At 46.3% G+C, this 16,660-nt stretch overlaps 1 protein-coding gene across 1 annotated transcript in view; it reads left to right on the forward strand.

The window, feature by feature from the left end:
* Positions 1–15,165: 15,165 nt before the first annotated feature.
* BASP1 (brain abundant membrane attached signal protein 1) overlaps positions 15,166–16,660 on the forward strand; it is a 51,722-nt gene continuing 50,227 nt past the window's right edge. The window contains exon 1 of the mRNA XM_084508729.1: positions 15,166–15,305. The gene's annotated coding sequence lies outside the window, so the exon portion shown is untranslated. The remainder of the gene's footprint in view (positions 15,306–16,660) is intronic.

Genomic DNA, 16,660 nt, shown 5'->3' on the forward strand with positions numbered 1-16,660 from the left:
AAGAAGAAAATATTATGATTTGTTTTCTTATATGTTGAAGACAACTTAAGATGAGCTTTATTGAATGCTCATCATGTTCTCTCTCTTTGAGCTTGTGAAAGATTGTAAGTAATTATGTCAGCTCTCCTGCAAGGAGCATGGCTTAGCTTTTTTTTTTTTTTCCATTGGAAGGAATTCAGGGCTCTAAAGTTTCACTGCCCTCCTACAAATAGACCACAACCCCCAGTAACTTGTTCAATTTTCATTTTTGTTTTCATGATTTCATATAAAATCATAATGTTTAAATTCAGTTTACTCCTTGCTTTCTTTGAAGGACCGCTGTTGAACATGCATTGTATACGAGAATCCAACACCACATTTCTAAGAACAAATATTTCCAAAGAAGCATGAAATTTTCCCAGAATTACCAGTGATTCACCAGGTCTGCAACTTTGGCTGATTTAAATTAGTACAGCAGTAATGAATGAGGTTAAGCCATCCACGTCAGCAGAGGATGTAGCACACTGCACAGCAATGTGAAATTTGATTAAATAGTACATATTTTATGTTCTTAGTAATGGATCACATGGGCTACTACTGACATACTTTGTTACTGTTTCCTATGTGAGTTTACCTGAAAAGGTGTAGCATCTGTGGGCCAGAAACAGAAGAGCAAAAGACCAAAGCATCTCTCTGCTAGCTACTTAGTAGATGACCATCAGCCAGACATAAAGACTTTTCAAGACACGTACATTAAAATCATGAGAGTTTCCAATCTGAAAACAATAGCATGTTCTGGACCAAGTCTCCTTCCAGAAATTAAACAGCAAGTTACAAAATAGGCTGGTTCTCAAGCATTTTGGAATGACAACAGTTCAAGATTTTTGTGGTAAAAGCATAACCTTTGAAACCGTTATTTCACAAACAAATGGCAAGCCCTGTCCCTTTTCACACAAACACAAGATTTCATTGCATCTGTAAAAACTGCCCCCAAAGCATTTCCTTTGGCTGATATGGAATGCTGACTATTCATTAAATCAGACACAGAAAGAAATTTTTTGGCCCTATGAACTTCTGAAGCTTTGGGGTTTAACAGCTGTTAATCTTGTGAACGCTATTTCCTGTTAGTATCCTTCTAGCCTATCTGGTCACCAGAAGCACAACAAATGTCAACAAAAATAACACACACACTACGTTCCAGTTTTTAAAGACAGTTGAGAAATCTCAGATGTTTTACACTTCCCAAGTAGGCCCCGGTTCTATTAATGAATGTACTATTGTGGCCTTGTTCGAATCTCATTTAATTCTGATGACTATTTGTTGAAGTGTGGTTACAAAGATGTTGAGGGCCTGATTATAAACACCATGTTCTTGTAATGTACAATGCACTTCTGACAGCAGTACTAGCAATCATTTTAGAAAAGATTAAGTACATTTTATGGTAAAAAAAAAAATAAATCTCTCTTCTTGCTACAACAGTCAAATTCTAAGCAAATCTGTTGTTCTGACTCACTGTAGGTTAGCTAATTATCAGTGATTTTGTTTGACAAAATGAGGTCTTACCTTCTCTCTCCTCTGTGGAAAGCTGCCCTGCCATATCTTCCTTGGATAATTCTAGCTGTAGTATCAGTGGAGTATCTGTGGATTAACCCATTCTTGGAAGAAAATGTAGCAAATGTTCAGTGCCCAGTAATTCTAGTCCTACAAACTATACAGCTTTCATTTGGCCAAAAAATAAAAGACATTAGCTGTTATTTAGTTCCTGTGTGTGGAAGATGGGCAGGACAATGGTTTTCCAGGAGTTCCACTGAAAGATAAAGTAGGGTGAGACTGTGTGTAGCAAGAGCCCAGGACAGACAGACAATATTCATTTGTGCAGCTTCTGTAATCTTCACAAAACTGGGAATTGGAATTAGGAGCATAGGTCCACTGCAGGCAGTTTGGGATGTTTGAATTACCAGAGAGCTGATTTTGGCCCTACTTGCTTAAGTCTAAAATGGAGAGGGGGGAGTATCGTGTTCTAACAGAGGGAAATTTGGAATCAGTGGCTGATATTTTTTTAGGACCTAAGGATAAACATGCTACTTCTTCAAAGGTTCACTTAGATTGCAGATAGTTGTAATGAATCATTCCCCTCCCAGTCAAAAATGGTTCTGATGAGATTCTGCATGATTTCTGGATTGGTAAATGAGCAGAAGCATGCTGCCTTGTGGTAATGCCATTTCTATCAGTGCCTGCTGCATAGAACTACACTGATCTGCTCTCTCCAAGAGTACTTGTCACCAAGATCAGGTTATCTGTGCAGATCACCAATTTCCACTGGAGTGGGATACATGAGTGCAGCAAACAGTGCTGCTCTGCTTATTCCCAGGGAGGTAATCTTAAAGCTATGTCTACTTTCTCAGAAGGGGGAGGAGTCATTTTGCTTAGGACACTGCTGGAGAGCATTCACATGCTACGGAAAGCCAAGAGAGTAAGAAGACCACCTGCCATCCAGCACTTGGAACTACATTGCCCTCCTTTGACAGCATTGGTTGATATTTGTAGCACAAAAGTTTGTGCTGCTTAGTGATCCCACCCAAAAAGCAAGAGCCAGTTGGGAAACCCTGAGAACTACACACTACAGAGCTTCACAGTTATTGAAGGAGATGATCCTTCTTCTGGCCTTGCTAGATTAAGCAGGGGAAACAGCTTTGTGCAAGAAAGCAAGGAGCTCTGTGAGCAACTGAAGTTGCTGTAACAAGTGGAAACTTGTTTTCCAGATCCCTGTAGCTGATGCTCACTGCCTACCACACACGTTACAGTACATGCGCACACAGCAACTGCAAAGCACATGTGTAGCAAAATCAGACCATCCAACATCTGTGCAGCACATCTGGCCTTATTTATGTGAAATGTTGATTTGCTATGTACATGTGCCACAAGAAAGACATTCTTAATTTGCTCTTTATAGCTTTTTGCCTTGTGATTCCTCTCTCTATCTAAAGATGAGGACAGTGTCCAGTTTTTCCCAAAACCAAGGAATTCATAATACTCAAGCAAGCACTTTCTAATATTCCTGTGGTACAAACTCACATTGCAACCATTCCCTAGAATGGAGGTACAATGGAATCCCTCTAGAAAACCAGATCATCTCTTTAATGTACACGTGCAATTTTTTCATGTAAGATCTCTCACTGTTGGATGAAACTGCCCAATACGTTCAAAGTTGTGGAGTTGGTGGGGAAAATAATTTCAGTTCTTGCTTTTCCACTTGCAAATGTTGCATTTTGCATACTAACCCTAATGTGTGTAGAGCATCAACAGTGGCACTGCCAGTGTTGTCCTGTACCCTTGAGTCTTGAAAGCTCTTTTTATAATCCCAGTATGAATTCTTGGGCTTTCCAGTGAATAGCAAGTATAAAAACCATGCATTCTCCATAGCTGTCATTCACCCTAATAGTGAGACAATAATTCCAAAGTCATCTAAAATGCATTTTTAATTGGCATTAGTAATTCTTATCTTTTTGGGGGAAAATGTGCTTATTCACACATACATTTACACCTTTTCCATAAGTATGCTGCAATCTTCTTTGTGATGGTGAGGAAATTGGACAGTCTTCAAGGTATGTCATTGCAAATTCAAGAGGAATCCACAAGCCACGTACAGTTTGACTTACAGTTTATTGCATGAAATAAAAGTACAATTTTCCCTGGTTGTAACTGAAATGTATTTTAAAGTAGCTGCTTTTGGAATATAACAAAATCCACCTGAGTACTAACCTGAAAGTGGCCAAAGTGGCTCTGGATTCCCACTGAGAAGCTCTACAGTCCAAAACTACTAAGCTTCCCAATGAAGGGGGATAGTCAGTGCTTCCAAAGCATGTTTTCCCCTTCCCCTTATTATGTGCATAGTGGTGTCTTGGGTTATGAAGAACTGATGCATTTCATTCATTAGCATTTCAAAAGCATTTAACTTGGCTGAAACTCTATATAGGATTGCTGTGAATTGTATTGCTGCATGTATACAGGCACTACTGAATACAATAGGAAATGGGATATATTTACATTTTTATTAGAGTTTTCTGAGGAAATGTGCTTAAAGGAATGTGCTTACTACTTTAAAGTTGAGAGCAAGTTCTCTTTCTGCTCTCTGTCAGCCTGAACAGTCCTGTGGGCACTATAGCTGTATTATCACAGTGCAGGTGAAGTAATAGCTGTTCTAAATTGTTCATGTATTTTCCATGGGTGCAAATGCATGTGTAGGCAGAAAACTAAATCTGGGTGCTGGTGCTTGTCTGGTGGCTCACTTCACACCTTCGACTGTGCTTGTGAGCCATGTCACAGAGAAGAGCTCTGTTTCCCCCTTTAAAATCACAACTTCATCTTCCCCTCTTTACAGAAGAGTAAGAAGAGAGGTCCAAAATATGAAACAACATTTAACACAGCAGGTTTTGGTGACATGTGAAAGTGAAGTATAAGCTAGCTATAAACACATGTGAAGACTGGGCACCTTGAGTGAGCGTCTTGGATTCTCTTCGTGTATAACATGAATCCCTGGTGAACAGGGACTGAAGTCTGTGGTCAAGAATGAATAAAGGCTGATTAGTTGAGAATGGGAAAAAATAGGAGGAGGGCTCAGGGAGAATTTGACTTCCCAGTGCTCCAGTATAAAGTTGAGTGTCATGCTCTTTGAGCATGTTTCTGGGTCAAGAACAGAGTGTGGAGGTACACTGAGGATGGGTCTGTAAGGGCCTCCTAACCAAGAGGACACAGTGATGAGCCCTTCTACAAACAACTAGTAAAGGTCTTCAGTTTTGAGGCTCTCATCCTCATGTTGTTTTCAACCCTCTAGATATTGACAACATGGCATTTTGCAAGAAATCTGGGAAAACCCTAGGTTGTGTTGGTGATAATTTCCTAACACAGCAATGTTACGGGGTTGCCCATAACATACACTCTGCTCCCAGTGAAATGCTATTGGAAAATGTAGTCACAGTTGGCAGCTTGGTTTGCAGTAACCACAGCATGAATGAGCACAGGATTTGAAGGATGGCTGGGAAGGAAAGCAGCAGGGTTAGGACTCTGAATTTCAGGAAAGTAGACTTTGGCTTATTTTTAGGGAACTGCTAGGCAGAGTGCCCTGGGAAACAGCCATAAAGGGCAAGGGTGCCCAGGAAAGCTGGCTAATTTTTAAAGAAAAACTTTTTGAGAGCTCAGGAACAAACCATCCTGTTGTGCAGGAAGACTGGGAATTTTGGCAGAAGATCTGCCTGACTAAGCCAGGAGCTTGTCAATGAACTAAAACACACACACACACACACACACACACACAAAAAAAAAAAAAAAAAAAAAAAAAAAAGGATTGTACAAGAAGTGGGAACAAAAAGAGGCAATAAAAGAGCAGTGTAACAATATTGCAATGCATAAAGCCTAATGCTGTATGGGTGAAACCAGGGTGGTCAAAACATAAGGTGGGGCTGGAGCTAAAAGTGCCTAGGGAGACAGAGGGTAATAAGAGACTTTATGGGTGTGTTAGCTGGAAAAAGAAGTTCGGAAAAAAGCTGGGTCAGTGCATGAATGAAGGGACAGTCTAGTGACAAACATGGAAATGGTTGAAACACTCAAGTTAGTTTTTTTTGCTTCATCCTTCTCAGACAAAACCTACTCCTAGATCTCTGTGTGAACTAGCACCTATCAGGGAGGAAGCGGATGTAGCCACAGCTTAGGGACTACCCAGCAAAGCTGGAAGTATTCAGTCTGTGGGAAAAGATGGGTGCTTACAGAGCTTGCTGGTGTGATAGTGCTGCCTCTATCAATGGAAAATAATGACAATCAGAAGAGGCTGCTAAGGCATGACCTCTGGATGTTTGCAATCCCACAAAGGACAAGAAGGTAATGAGAACTATTCAACACAGACTTCCAAAGAGCAAACCATCCTTGGCTAAGCAGCTTACCTTCTCTGGCAAAATGACTGGCTATGTAGGCGAGGGGAGAGTAGTGGGTCTAGCTTACCTTGACTTTAGTAAAGCATTTGACACCATTTATCATATCCCAAAGCTCATTCAGAAGCTGAGTAAGTTTGGGGTCAGAAAGTGGACTGTTGAGTAGGGCAGAAAATGGGGCTCAAAGAGTAGAATTCAATGGCTTAAATGGAGTCCCTCAGGGATCGACACTGCAGTCCAGTGTTTCACCTGCAGCTTTGATGATGAGGCAGCACTTACCCTCCACAAATGTGTGGATGATGCTAAATCAGGGGGAGTGACTGCAATGACAAATAGCAGGAGTTTAGTTCCCAGTGACCTGAGAAACTTGGGGCCTGGGGCAACAGAAAAGACACACAGCTGGGGCAGAACAGCCCCATGCACCAGAACTGGCTGGGAAGCAGCTGGCAGAGCAGCAGCCCTGCTGGAAATGATCCAGGCACTGCAGTGGGTGTCAACTGCAAGCTCCCATCCTGAACAGAGTAAACCTGTAAAGGTTTGCCTTTATAGGGGTAACGTGACCAGCAGATCAAGGTAGGTTATTGTTTTAACCTGCTGCTGAGGTGGCCATAGAGGACTGCTGTGTCTGCTTCTTGGAACTCTCACACCCACCCACCTACCCTTCAAAAAGGATGTTAAAACCTGGACAGAGTCCTGTGGAAAGCTGTTAAGATGGTCAGAGACACAGAGCACACAAGCATGAGGAGAACCTGAGGGAGCACAGTTTATTTAGTCTGGCAAAGAAGAGGCTAAGGGGAGATTGAATAGCAGACTATGACTACACAAAGGAAAGTTACAGAGATGACAAAGCCAGACTTCTCTTCAGAGTACCAAATAAAAAGCAGACAAGGGTAATGGACATAAATTGTGCCTTGGACACAGTCACAACTTATTTCCTAATTAGACATTAGGAAAACCTTTTCACCAAGCTGGCTGTACAGCACTTTAAGAAGGTACGAGAGATGCTATAAAGTTTCCATCCTCAGAGGTTTTCAAGACTCAACCAGATGAAGCCATGATGAGCTTAACTGAGTGTTAATCATAGTCTGTTTTTAAGCAGAAGATTGGGCTATAGACCTCTCAAAGTTACCTCAAAACAGCATTTGTAGTATGCTGTGAAATTGTCTCTGGTCTACACTGAAAACTTGCATGTCAAAGTGTTTATTTTGCACGTGTTGTGTATATCAGTTAAGAATATACAACTTGGATTATCAAGGATAACTTCTGGCTAACGAAATCATTTCAGTTTATGGTCTATTTCCTCCCTCTATCTCAAAGCAGGTATTTTTTATAGTTGTCTGTTTGGAGAGGAAAAAAAAATACATTCATATACTATGTTTTGAAAGGTCTGGGTAACCAATTACATTCATTTGCATGTAAATCCAGAAACTGATAATTAAGCAATTGCATGGGAAGCAGCCTCAAACTGCTAACATTTATTTTGTGTTTACAGTACCAACTCTAATGTACTCTGGCTCACATTAAAATGTTCTAGTTCAGCCTCTTTCTTATAATGGGGAAGAAGCTTGCAATGTATTCTTCCCAAGGTTGCTTTCAGCAGAACTGCCTTGTGGTGAACTCAACACTCCAGTTATTTACTGGTTAGCAGAAGTAAATCTTGTTCTGGCTCTTTTTGGTATGATAAGGCTGAAAGAAATGGAGGTAAACTTTCAGTATCTTTCATTTATCTCATAGTATCAGGAATGGGCAGTATCAGTTTAAAGTGTCTTTGTAGTATGAAAGCAGCTTTACAAATGCGGATGGTTACAGGATACAGGAGCAGAAGACAGCTGTCCTTCAAGCATCCCATTTCTTTATCTGGTTGGGGCTCTAGTGGCTCTTGTGATTAAATTTCTGCATGGCTCTGAAATAAATTTCTGGCTACAGGTTAGTTCCTCCATAGAAAAGGCCTGGGCTGTAACTGGTAATTGTGCCAAAGGTTTTCAAAATTATACTATAGTAAAGGTGAGCATGTGCTTGCCTCTACAGATAGAAGAAAGTGTCTGAGAAAGCAACATGGGACAGTTATCCTTTTGCCCTCCAATATTACATAAGATCTGTGCTCAGAGGCTTGATTATTTCAGTCAGAATACACAGGTAATTGTGTTTAATTATTTTTTTTAGAGTACATGTAAAGAAAGAAGGCAACGGGATTTGCTTAAAGCTATGTTTTTAACATCTACTAACAAAAGACACTGAGTAGAAGTGGCAGAACAAGAAAAACAGATGTCAATTGTAGACTGAAGAAGACTGCAGCTTCAGACCATGTACATGGCTATGCATCTTATTCATACATATCACTGCAAATTCACCACAAAATTCTCAAAGTTAAGCCTATTGCATCTGCTGTGGAAAAGCATATTTACGCAGAAAATGACTGCCACAATATATTCTCTTCAGCTTTTCTTTCTAGATGCACCAGTAAGAATGTTTATTTTTGGTATTGATGGTTTCCATGCCAAAACCTGGGTAAAAGTAAGCTTCTTCCTGAACTCATTTCTTCTTCTCATAGCTTCTTCCTGAACTCTAATCTTCTCTTTCTGTAAGGAGGAAGCTTATGCTCTAGGTGTAGTTCTGGTGTCAGTAATCCTACAGGATGCATAAGTTTGGGCATGCTGGCTATGTTGGGATGGTGCCTGAGTGCCCTGCCATCTGTATCATCATTAGCTACCCAAGCAACAGAGGGCAACAGCACTCAGGAAATATAGATTTCTTGTCTCCTGCGCTCTTTTAATCCCACTATGTGGACCTGGTTCATCCTTACACTTTTTGTGATTCTTATACTATAACAGGAGTCTAGCCAGCACTATGATCTACTGATCAATATATTTGACTTGGTTAAGACCTACAATGCAGAGGTGTCTATGAGCTTTAAAAGTTTCTACCCTTGCTGCAAAGACCTAACATTGCAACAAGACAAGACACGTAGATAGAAATCACATGAAAGACCAAAAAGCAAGGAGACAGTGATGATTTCATGTTTTGATTTTGACATGATTTTACTTACATTATGAATTTCTGCAGATCCCTTACAGTCCCTTTGCATTGGTGAAAGACTGTATGAGGTCCTACTGTAGCTCTTCTGAGTACTTCAGCCTTTCTGGCTAAGAAGCCAAAGGGATGGTATGTAAGAGAAGGAAAGGGAAAGGATGGGCTGGAAGAGCACAAAGAAGAGATGAAGCATCTCTTAAACTCTAAACAATTCATCATTCAGCTAACAGACAACTGTTTTGTACTATGCCATTGCCCAGTTTTCTTTCTCAGAACAATGAAATGGCTGTCTGAAAGTTCTTCTGGTAATGTTGCGGCTACCAACTTTGGAGCTGTTTAATGATTTCTCTTGTAATCTTTGCATCCTTGGGCTTATGGAACTCATGGAATTCAGGATACATGTAATAAAACCTGGCTTCCCTTCAAGTGTGGCATTTGCCTTGTTTTCCTGAGAGGTGAATTAAAACACATAGGTTTGCTTGAGACTATGCAACAGATGTGGTCACTACAAGCCAGTAGCTATGAACTTCATTAATTGTCATTAAACCCATATGTCTCTTCACAGGAGTCCCATGGGACAAAAAGTTAAGGAAGACTTGGCCATAAGGTCACACTGCGGACTGCTGGTCACAGCTCTTCTGTAAGGTGCAAGTGACTTCGACTCCCTTGGGATGTGTGATGTTGCAGATGGACTTGTAAACTTCCCCTTACAGAAAGCTGTAATTTTCCAGTCAAATCGGCTGATTGTCCTATGAGCTTTGCGTGTCAGACCTACCAGCAGTGGGGCCTCTCCCGGTGATTTTGATGTGGAAGGATTATGTCCTGCTTATCTCACTGGAAATTTCGTACCTTTTAAACTCACTAACTAGAAACTGGAGGTGCTATTTTCATGATCAGATGTTGTTACTGCAATTAACTGATACTGACTGAAGGACAGACTGGTGGTGTAGTAACAGTAGCAGCCTGTGCTTGTCTCCAAGGCTGTTACCTGCCTCTAAACAAATATGAGCTGCCTGGCAAGCAGAAGCAATGTCTGCCTCCATTGCATGAGATCATTCAGTTACACTGGTCAATGAACTGTAGCTGATAAGGCAGGAGATGTCTGATACCTCTGTGCTGGAGCATAATCAGTTATCAGCTTCTGGATCTCCACAGATTCCACTGGCCTTTATCTTTTTCTTTCTAAAGTTTTTTTTTTTTTTTTCCAGTCAGGCTTGAATTATTTTGAGTGTGCAAGCATTTGATTTATGCACTGCAATGGCCTTGATCTGACCATATGTCAGGACTCCCCATATGTTCTTTCATTTGCAGTATCCACAAAATTCACCCAATAAAGGCAAAAGGTATAGCTTGGCTACAGATCCTCTGTCATTCAGCTACAAACAGCTGGTACTGCACATTACAAGGCTTATTTAAAGCTCAAGTACTCTCACCCACCCTCTCTGATAACTCAGCTTGACACGTAAAAACACAAAAATAAAAATATCAAAGTAGTGTAGCGTTTCAAAGAAGCATTCAGGAAGTAGACAGCGTGTCTTGCTCCAACACGGAGAATCCTGTGCCTAAATGGTTGGAGCGTGCTTTGAGAGCGTGCCCAGCTCTGGTGTGGAAAGGACTGGTCACTGAGCTGCGGTTGCAGAGCATACCGTGGGGCAGCTCATACGTGCATCACCATGTCTGAAGCATCGGGTCCTTTCTGTCAGTGATCTGCTGCTAACATTTCCATTTCAGAGAAATCTCCATAATTGACTCTTGATTGGAAGCAGATGTTTTTGTACATGGGAGTGATCTCAACAACTCACGCTATTGGCATGTCTGGTGGTTGGTTGAGGAATAATGGTTTTGAGGCATGAGCATTATCTGGCTCTTATTCTGTGGGAGAGCCACTTCTGTCTAAATGTTTACAAATATTTTCAGTTTTAACCATCTCAAATACAGTTATCTAATTTGACTCTCAACAAGCCATTTGCAGCTTGTGCTTGGCACAAATAGCTCAGTGAGGTATGAGAGGCAGACAGCTTTAAATTTAGTGCCACCGCCTTGGAGGAATAAATGGGACTAAGAACTGTGGCTGCACAAAACCAAAGCTGCTCTGGTTTACAAACTCTTTTCTGTGACCACAGCTGGGCTGCTGGGAAGCACCTGTGGCAAACTGGATATCAGGGAGCAGCAAGTGACTGATGACAATGACTGATGGTCTGGGGTGCTGGGGTGAGCTGAATGGGGTCCTGGGCCCTGGGCAGGCCGGGGACAGGCCCAGACGAGGTGAAGGGGAATCGTCTAGGCTAAATGTGTCCTCAGGGCCGTTACTCCAGAGTTCACAGCCAGCAACTCTCTCGCAAGGTGGGAATCCAGCTTGTGTTTCAAACGGAGCAATGTTTTGGTCCAGTAAGTAAAGTACATAAGCAGCCTTCAGTGCAGAGGTCAGACATCAAACTAAAGCAGTGTTTTTCTTCCCTCTGCGTTTGACTTTCTTTTCTGTGCACCTCCGTTCTCCCACCTTCTGAGTATTCAGTGCTACATCGCAGCTGTCAGGTTAGTTAGAGCATCCAGTGAGTCATGCATTTGATCCCACATTACTGACATTCCCGTCACTGAATGAGATACCTGAGGAGCCAATTCTGATCACTATTGAGATACTGATGTACTCACTCTAGCCATTAAATGAAAGGCATTTTTTGGCCATAGAAGCCAAACAGCAAATACATTATTCAGCTGTTGCTTCAGTGGAACTTGCAAGTGAAAAAGGAGAAATGACTCCAAGATTCAACTTACAGATGGTCATGGAGAAGCCTGGCATACATAAGCCATAATAGAAGCTCACAGTATTTGAGCACATTTGCTTCTTTTGTACATAAGCAACTCGAACTCTTTAGGGTAATTGGGGTAGGAGTCAGAAATAACCCAGATAATCAGAAATAAATTGTACTGTCAGAAGAGCAACTATATCCATCTTTGGGAAAGCTTGCACACAGACTTCTGTGGAGCAGGGAAGCCTTTTAAACTCAATGGCTAGAGCAAGACCTCCTGGGAGGCACATATGCTTTGCATTATAGACTGATCTAAAGCCAGGAACATTGGGGTAATGCAGGGTTCATGACGCACGTATCCCTACCTGGCCACTTTTTATGTTATGTATGGTAACACCCGGTCTAGTAAAGCTTGATTTAACTATGCCTGCCACCATAAAACTTTGGCTTGTTGTCATTAAAACTGTTATCAGAGGCTTTCATCTGCCTTTATGTCAGGATTTAAATTTGGATCGAGATGCTCCAGTATCATTCTATCAGAGTTGCTATTTCATGATTTTATGAAAGCTGTTTATTTTACATGTGTTGCCTATAAATCTATGAAAAACAACAACAAACGTGTGTCTACCTATATTATTGTAATCAATTTTTAAAGTAGAAGTGGTTGGTAGTTACGTTTATAAGGAGAATGACATCCACCACTAATAGAAAATTTTGCATATGCCTTACACCTTTTTTTTTTCCCCAGAATAAATGATATTATAACCAGGTGGATCAACAGGGAATTAGACTCTAATTGTTTTTTAAATACTCATTATAAGAGTTATTATAAGTGAAACATACTCTTATGAAAGTAAAAAGTTGCACTGCACGGTAAAAGAAAAATGTTATTACGCATATGCTTATTGAACAAACGGGCTTGGGAAAACTACGTAGGGAAAACCGAGCTTCTCCTCTTCCCCGATGCAGGGCTAAGTCGGCCTGCCAATACACTGGGCAAAACGCTCCCTCTTGTGGCCTCTGTTGGGAAGCGATGGCAGGAGGAGGCATGGGGCTGCTCAGCCCAAGTCGCAAAGCCCGGGCTGTCGGACTCGGGGTTTGATGTGTATTTATATACAGCAGGAGGATTCCTCCTGCTAGGCTGGTTCTGGGAGAGGAGCTCTGGCGGGATGTTTAACTTGGAGACTTTTTTTCCCTTGCTCACCAGTCGTTTTTTTCGGATTTTTTTTCCCTTGCTCTCCCCACTGGGCAGACTGACCAGGAGCCTGCTTGCCCAGAGCAGGAGCTCCTCACTGACACCAGCATCTCCTGAGGAAAAGGCTCAGGGAGAGCCATGGAGGTGCTGGGCCATAGGAGATGGAGGGATGGTGGTGGGATGGCAGGAAGAGGTGGCCGTGTGAACGTGTTGGACATCTACTGTCGGGCCTTGTGACTCTGCTGTCAGACCTCACAAAGCACAGAGCTGCTTGTAAAGCAGAAGGACAAGCCGGATCCGAATGAAAGGGTGAATCAGGAATGTAGGGTTGGAGTTGGTCCCTAATGGCCAAGGTGGAAACGGGATAGCTGGTACGACCTGGAAGGCAGAGAGCGGTGAACCTAGCTGGGCCTGAAAGGCTGGAGCAGAAGGGGAAGGCAGGGAGCTGGAGTAACAGGCAAGGGGCGAGAGGAGGAGCTGGCTCAGAGGAGGGAGGCTCCTCATCACACAGTGACAGAAAGGCAGTGAAGCAGGATTTCAGAAAAGCAGCGAACAATTAAGGTACACAAAAGGGCCGAGACACACCTACATTTCCAGAAGAGACAGCTCTCCATCCTTCTGCAGGTGCCTTGCTTGGTGCTTTCTTCTTCCTGATACCAGAATTTTCCTCTAATTCCTTGCAGACAAGAGGAAAAGCTGGAGAAACTTTACACACCTTTAGTTACGACAAAGAAATGTCCAAAGGCTGCTTTGAATCCCCATATGGAGACATTTATCACATTTATCAGACACTTGTGACATTTTGATGCAGCAAAGTAACTGACGGGAGCCTTTGGTGGAAATTCTGGTGGGGGGTTGCGTGCATTCAGAGGCACATAACCTAATGTGTAGGTGTATTTAAAATGATGCTGGCTGATAAGTCAGCTCCCAGCTCAACTGGTGTAAACAGCAAACATATCCCCCCCCTCCCAAGCTGGTACCAGCAGCAACTATTTCTTTTTCTTCTCCCCCCTCACATTATATCGCGCTGGCCTTGCAGCAACTGGGACGTCTTTTAGGACAGCCTTGACAGTGGTGGCCCGGAGGGCACCGGGTGACTTCCCCTGAGCCCGCAGCAGCCCGGTCACCGGGCCATTTTGTGGCTTAGTTCTCGGCTAAATGCCCAAATGTCGAGTGTCACCCCGCCCGCCCGCCCGGTAGATACCGGGTCGGCGAGGCTCCGGCTGGGCTGCGGAGCAGGATTTCGCCCTCGGCTCTGCTCCGCTCCCGCTGGCCCCCGCTTAATTTTATTTTTTATTTTGGTCTCCCTTCTCTTTTTTTCCTCGATTACCCCAATTTGACGGAAAACGCCGGGCCGGCCCCTCCGCTTCGTTTGGGCAGGCGTGGCACGGCTGCGGAGCGGAGCTTAGGCCGCCGGGGGGAGCCGGGATGCGGAGATGGGGCTTTTTAAAGGAAAAAAAAAAAAAAAAGAAAAAGAAAGGGTGTGTGTGAGGGGGTGGTGATGGTGGGGAGACTGAAATGAGGGCGGGCACACGAGGATGTGCGACATTTGGGGGCTCGTCCCTGTTGCCGCGGCTGCTCGCCCCCTCCCCGCACCGCACCGCATCGCCCTCGGGGAGCGGGGGGGGGGGGCTCCTCCTCGCAAGCCCACGCTACCACCCTGCAGCAAAACCGCCTCCCCTTCCCCCTTGCCTGAGCCCCCCCCTCCATTTTGTCCCCGCCCGGCCGCGCCCCTCCCGCCCCACGGCGAGGAAATGTCCCCGTTCCCCCCCAGCCCCCCGGCCCCGCGATGCTCGGGGTCGCCCCTCAGCTGCTGGAGCGCCCCAGGGCTGGGTCTCTTCTCCCTCTCCCCCCGTCCACCCCTTCGCTGTCCCCCGTCCCCTTTGTTCCCCCGGCTCAGCGCCCCCTCCTCAATGCCTTCGGCATCACAGCACACAGATTTTTCGGGGCAAACCCCTCTCCCCTTCCCATCCCCGACGGGCTCCTTCTTCCCCCGAGGCTTTGGGTGTGGGTTTTTTTGGGGGGATGGGGGGATTAAGGATGCAAGGTGCGGCTGCGGACCCCCGCAAACCCCCGTCTCCGTGCGCCCCCTAAGCGTGAGCTCCGCGCAGCGCAGCGAGCCCCCGAAATAAATAAATAAGTGCGGGTGGCTTTTGAACTGCCCACAGACTGTCACAGAGAGAGAAGGGGGGGGGTAGGAGGGGGAAGGGAGGGAAAGAGGGAGGGGGAGAGAGAGTGAGAAATGCAGAGGCAGCAGCCGCGGTAGCGGCGGCATTGCTCCAGCAGGCACCAGGCACTCCAGTGCCGGGCGGCGAGCGGGGGAGCCGCAGCGCTCGGAGCGGGGCGAGCGGGCACGGGGCCACCCGGGGCGCTCGGTGACACGGCCACACGCGGACACGAGAGGGGCACGGAGGAGAGGAACGCAAGGTAACACGCGGGGAGCCCCGCTCGTGCCGTTTGCGGGGCAGAACCGGAGAGTCTTGCCTTTATTTTTATTTTTTTTTTAATTATTATTCCCCCCCCCCCCGGTGTCTCAGGTGTGGGGAGAGGGGCTCCTGAAGCTGGGGGGAGGGGGTGGTGGTGGTGGTGTGGGTGGTGGGGTTGGGGGCTGCCTCCCCCGGCGCGTTTGGGGTGCGGTGCTGCGAGGAGCGGGGTTCCTCGAGAGGGAAGGCGCCGGGCACCGAATTCCTTCGAGGCACAAAACGGGATTTCCGAGGAATTTAAACGCCCCGATCGCGCGTTCCCTGGGGGGTGGCGGGAAGCCATGGGTGTGGTGGGAAGAAAAATGGAATAAAATAATAAAATAAAAAATAAAAAGAGGGGAGGGGGGTGTAAGAGGCTTTTGCACCCCGTTCCCTCTCGCCGCCTGGGGTCCGCTCCCGAGGGGAGGGGGCCGAAAAACGAAGCCCGGGGGCGGCCGAGCCCGGCCCCCCATAGGGGCGGCGGTTCCGCGGGGGGCTCCGCTCCGCGCCGGGGGGCGGCGGTCCCCATTCCCCCCCATATTCCCCCATTATTTCCCCATTGTGTCCGGCACCCAGGCGCTGGTTCTCGGGCGGGGGCTGCCCACGCCGGCACCACCACGCGTGGGCGCGGCAGCCCACGGGTGTCGTGCCGGTGCCGTGCCGGTGCTGCGGGAGCAGCGCCCGGATGCGCTCGGCCATGAATATTCATCGAGTGCCTTCTCCCGACATATTTACCCCCCCTCCCCTCCCCCCAATTTATCACACTCCACCCTCCCCCCTAGCGAGGAAGCTGCGCCCCCCTGGAGCCGTGCCCCTCTTCCCCCACGACGTGCCGCCTCTCCCCACGCACTCGCGTGTCCCAAACGCCCCCGGCACGGCCCTGGGGGGGAGCCGGGGTGCGGTGGGGGTCGCGGGGGGGCTCCCCGCCGCCGGGGGGGCGCAGCCGCCCCTTCCTTTGTCTCTGCCCGGCGCATGCGCGGGGCCCGCCCCGCCGAGGATGGGGATGGGGAGGAACAAAGGCGCCCCCCCCCCCGCAGCCCCTCCTTTTTCCCCGGGGGGCTCCCGAACCCCCTCGGCCCCTCTCGCTGCGCCCCGAGGGAGCGAGCGCGGAAAATGGGGCGAGGGCGGGCGGGCGGCGCTGCCCCTCCTGCGGGCAGGGGGGTGCTCGGCTGCGGCACCCGCTCGGCAGGGCCGTGCACGGGGGGGGCCTTTCGGCGGAGGGGCGTGGGGGGGGGGGGGGGCTGTGATTTATGCGCTGCGGTTCAGTGCCACGCGAGGGATGTCGCGGAGAAGCCCCGCTTCCACCTAGGGGGAGCCAGC

This window comes from Aythya ferina (genome assembly GCF_964211825.1).
Source record: "Aythya ferina genome assembly, chromosome: 2".
NCBI classification, from domain to species: domain Eukaryota; kingdom Metazoa; phylum Chordata; class Aves; order Anseriformes; family Anatidae; genus Aythya; species Aythya ferina.